At 40.8% G+C, this 5,196-nt stretch overlaps 1 long non-coding RNA gene across 1 annotated transcript; it reads left to right on the forward strand.

Moving 5' to 3' along the window:
- The first annotated feature begins 7 nt into the window (after window positions 1–7).
- Window positions 8–574, forward strand: LOC112957928. The gene is made up of 2 exons (XR_003251300.1): window positions 8–158; window positions 304–574. It is a non-coding gene; the product is annotated as an uncharacterized LOC112957928 (long non-coding RNA).
- The last annotated feature ends 4,622 nt before the right edge of the window (window positions 575–5,196 follow it).

The following is a 5,196-nucleotide window of genomic DNA, read 5'->3' on the forward strand; positions in this document are numbered from 1 at the left end:
GAGCGGCGTCTTCAGGGTGAACATTGTGTTCAGGATTTGAAGGCGGCCCTGTCAGCAAAGCAGAGGGAAGCAATGGCTTCCTGCAAGCAACTGCAAGGCCTAGTGGAAGCCTCCTTGCAAAATGGTAGCCTAAAGCAGCTGGAAGAACGAGTGGGGAGGTAAGGAAGTGCCASCGAGAAGCAAGGCTTTGCTGTGTGGGGTGGTGTAAAAGCAAGAGGAAGAGGTGGCKGCATCGCAGCAAGCCCATTGCGAATGGGGAGGGCCCTTCTTTCACAGTGCTGTCTCCCTGGGTTTCCTTTGAAGGCTTGAGCTTGAAAACGTGAGGCTGGAAGGCAGAACCCACCAACAAAGTGCCAGAATCGAAGAGCTTCAGAAAGAGCTGCACAGCTCGGCCACTGTAAGCTGCTCCTAATATTTCTTCCTCVTGTAAGAAGCTCCTGGGCCTAGTTCTGTGTATTTAKGAGGGGACATTCTGAGAAGAGATTTTCCTGGGGAGCCTTGGGGAACAGCATTTCCTGCAGTCTRCTTTGGTGCCAAGCAAAGRCASAACTGACATGCTCCGTCTGTGACAAGGGAGACTTGCATTGCCAGACTCCTGRCACYTTCCCTRGTCACTGCCTGTGGATTCCYTGRCTCARAGGTGTAAATCCGTGAAGTAACTGAAAAAACTGCAAAGATGCCAAGGTGCAGGTCTCCTCTAATGGAGGAGAACCTTACTTCTATTTTCAGGCAAAGTAAGTATCTTCCTGGGAGCAGATAAAATTTTCCGCCTGCAAATGAACTGTGGGAGGTGCTGCCGTAAGCACCAGCTTTGGAACCCCATCCTTTGCACCAGGCATCCTTTATTTAATAGGATATGTACATACTGTAAATAAATGAATTCACCTGAGAAATTGCTTTCTGTGTAATTTCCACCACATTCTCTACAATCTTTCCTGCGATCTACAAATGACTGGCAGTGAGCAAGCAGGCAAAAATAATTGACCTACTTGCCCTTCCTTCTGATCAGCTGTGACCACCCTTTCTTCTGGCTAGGAGGCACATGGTTCTGTAACTGCTTTTTTACTGTTTCCCTGTAGTCACTGTATGGGAAGCAATAAGAGTTAATGATGCAGAAAGGGCTTATAATTAACTATATAATTAACTATCTGAGATCTTCAGAAAACTTGCCAAAGGGTCACTTATACACTCAGGTATTTGAATGAGGGGATTCTTTTGCAATGCTCACATGAAGCACCTAGGACAAATGCAGGTTTGTCCTTCCAGTTACCCAGTTGCCTAGCTTTATAGATGTTCATCAGTGATATGTAATACAGCTTTTAATCCTAGAAGATGTCTGCYTGTAAGCACCTTTTAATATTATTTATTAATGCAGCCGCTGAACTGGTTCCAAACCTGTGTTACAAATTCTCCCGAGATGCCATAATTTTTTTCTGCAAAGGGAAGGGAAGAGAAAGGAAGGGAAGAGAAGGAAATAGATATATTTGTTCCAAGCCTTCTGAAGATTCTGAGCAATGAATTGTGAAATATGTTGGAAATATTTTATCATAATTGAGTGTTTTAATGTTCATGATTTTCATTGACAGATATATTTTCTGCCCTAGTCTGATTTATTGTATCCCCATTTTTCCTCATAATTATGAAATGAATGAGAAAGATAGCACCTTTCCTCCACTACTGACTTTGAATTTGTTGTAACTTTCCAACCCCCAATTTAAGGCAAAGAAAAGGCACAGAGGTTCAGAAGTCATGCAGCAAGCTCTGGAGCCAGTAGGGCTGTGTTGTGGGGATGACACTTACGTGATGCAATTCATGAAAAACTGTGGTGGGAAATGGGTCCTCACTGGACTGTGGAGGGTGCTGCTTTTGGAAGCAGAAGAGGTGACTATGGAAAATAGGAGTTTTACTTAGCATTAGGTGATGGAGAAAACAGTTTTCCTGCAGGGGCCAGGTACCAGTGCCACCTTTTGCAGGTGCAATCTCCTCTTTAAGGAGACTGTCTTAGAGAGATGAGGAGGAATGCACACTTGGAGGATTTGATCCCAGGTTGCGTGTCAGTCAGGAAGAGGACAGTGGGACATAATTCCTAAACTACCTCAGTGAAAACCGAGTAAGTAACTAACATGTCCAAATCTGCATGGGAAACAGAGCAAATCCACTAGTTACCCCTGTTGGAACTTGGCTATCTTGAAAGATGTCTCTTTTACTCCAGTTACAATCATTCTTGTCTCCAACTCATTGAGTATCTGAGCTTGAGTTCTGCCTCTACATGATTGTTCAGTGTTTCAGGTGGCTAGGATTTTATTTTAAAAGTGACAAAACTTGATGTATTATTATAGGTTGTTTTTCCCTGAACATCTCTGCCCTAAATGGAAAAACAAGCTTACTTGTCTACCTTTTTTACAATTAAGTGCACAACTGAGCCAAATAACTCATGTTTTACAAATTCTATTTGTTGGATTCTTTTTCACATTTTTCTCTGAAGTACTCCCATTTCTAATTTTTCCTGCTTTCTTTCTTCATACCCATTTTAGCCTCCTCTCTATACATGAACAATTACTGCAGAGCCTTTGACAGACTTGTCATAGCTAATTATTCAGTACTAGACAGGTGTGCAGTGACTTGTGCAATATAATGCATCACAAAGAAGCCACTGAACTTATTCTCTACAGTCCCCTAKATACTGTACCTCTGCAGAGAAAGGAGAAGTGAACAGCCAAGTGAAAACCCAGGAAATATTCAGATTTATTTAAGCTGATACAAGATAATGGAAATATAGTGGCACTTTAGCATAAATACTGGTTTTCCCACAGCTCACCAGAACTTCAGAAAATAAGCAAATGACAATATAAAATAAAATTTTCCAGTCCTGCTTTCATAGATCATTATTTGCCTTTTTTTTTTTTTTTTTTTGAATACATGGTTAAACTCAGAGACATCCTTTTGAGCTCAAGCCTGAGGGTAGGAAAGTCAAAATGTTAGGTTTCTCTGAAGAGGTTATTCTTTCTTTTTACACAGCTAAGTATCCATAATATCTTTCCTGGTGAACAAACATAAGCAGCCTCATGAAGAATCTGACAGTAGGTATCAGAAGCCCAGGGATAACACTGGGATTCACTGCTGGTCCATACTATGCTGCCTGGTGTAGCTACATGTGGAAAGGAGCTTTTTGGTGAGAAAGGCATGTTATTTGTGATCAGGAAAAAAAAAAATACACTCCTCCCCTGAAAAAACAAGCTTCTTTCTCTCAGCCTCGTCCCCTCCTTGAGACAGGGAAAAAGATATATTCTGGATTTGAGTTAGATTTAATTATCACAACAGTGATTTTTTTTGTTCTTTTATTTTGTTTTCTTCATAGTCAAATGAGAGGGGATTTGTTTTTCTAAGGGTTTTGCAAACATAATCCCTTTGAAAATAATGCTTGTATTCCATGTATTTCCTTATTCTATTCAAGCAAAATCCAYTTGATCACTTTAAAAGGAAGAACTCATCCCAACAGGAATGCTTACATGCACCGAGTGCACCGACACCTTTCACTCTGAAGGCAACAAGCAGCAGTTGCCTTCACAAAAGCACAAATCGGGCAAATGCTTACTGAACAAACACCCATCAACAGAGACCTCTGCAGTTGGTGCAGTATTTGGGCAGTAGCCTCTGTAAAGCTTTCATTAGGGGAATGCAACCAGAGAGATGTGCTTAGTGGGGAGCGCAGTTGGAACTCAGTGGGGAAACAGTTCTGTGGAGCCACGTCAAGTGAGGCAGATTGGAGAGTTTGTCCTCACTGCATACTGATGAATAAGGTGAGGATGCCACTAAACAAGTACACTGGATTATGGGAGCGAATCTAGCTGTGGCAACATAATCTGATTATGCTAAGAAAACTCCGCTGCCATGTGCTGTAGAACTACCTTATTGCTTTATCTCCAGTGCAATATTACTTTGAGCTATGATTTGAATATTGACTGTGACCTCACTGGCTTCCATACGGTGTCTGTGTATCTTGAGGAGCAATACCTGCCTTGCAGCAAATAAAAATGTGTGAGCAGAAAAAAAAATGGTTATTAAAGGTAAATAAGCATTGTAATAAAATACAGTAAGTATTTTATAATACTCTTCAGTCACTTACTCGGTAGTATTTGGCCTTTTCAGCAGTCTGAGAGACTGTTCCTGAGCATTGGCCCAGTAAAATAGATAACAAGATGGGAAAAAAAAAAAAAAAAAACAGAAAGCTCTGAGGTCATTTTTCAGGCTGTCTCTGAAACACTCCAAGACATCAGGGCATGTGTAAACCACTCCAAGAATATCTATACTTGGTGTTTTGACTGATCTTCTGTATCACATCTTCCCCAAAACACTTAGAATTTACCCAGTACTAAAGCTAAACTAAAAAGCTGGCATTTTAAAATGAACCTTTTAAAACAAAGAATTTTTTTTACAGTTTTTCAGTCAGTATCATATGCATTTCTAAAGCAAATATGCTTTTGAAGTTAAACAGTAAAATAAATCCAGAAGAGTTTTAGTGAGTTTCTCAAAGCTGAAAAATAAAAAGATAGAAAAAAAAATCCTCTGAGAGAAGATGCCCTTTACAGCAGAAGTAACCAAAGTGCATATATCTTCAGAAGTAACCAAACTGCATATATCTTCAGCTAGTCACCATTTTCCTCTACTGCTAGAGAGGCGTTTTCTACTACTAAAAAATAATGAAGATCTGGCATCCAAGAGAACTCCGAACTACTGCTACTACGAGAGAAGCATGTTGTGGATGTCAGACAGCATCTCAGGGCAGCCAACCATTATGTTGCTGCCGCTAGATGGCAAAAAGAGCACGCAGTAAAAAAAAAAGCAATGTGTTTCTGACAGAACAGCAGTTCTCTTTACTAGTAAGATTTCATTTCCTCCTGGAGCCCCAAGCAAGGAAGGCAAGGAGGGAGAGCAGACATCCTGCCTGAGGATTCACTGCTTCTCCAAGAAAGCTGGAMTGGATCCCCGCTCTGCATAATTAACCATCTCCTTCTTATTGGTTCAGGTTTTTCTTGGCCAAGAACTTGGCTATGGCAATCTATAGCAAACCCTGAACATGTCTAAGGGAAGCAATCTTTGCTATAAATTTAACAGCAAAAATATATAAATAAACATCATCTGCAGCTGGAGAACCTCCAAAGGGTGTGAGGAAACTTAGCACAGAGAGCTCAACAG

Source organism: Nothoprocta perdicaria, unplaced genomic scaffold (assembly GCF_003342845.1).
Source record: "Nothoprocta perdicaria isolate Ctin4 unplaced genomic scaffold, notPer1 scaffold_79, whole genome shotgun sequence".
In the NCBI taxonomy this organism is placed as follows: Eukaryota; Metazoa; Chordata; class Aves; order Tinamiformes; family Tinamidae; genus Nothoprocta; species Nothoprocta perdicaria.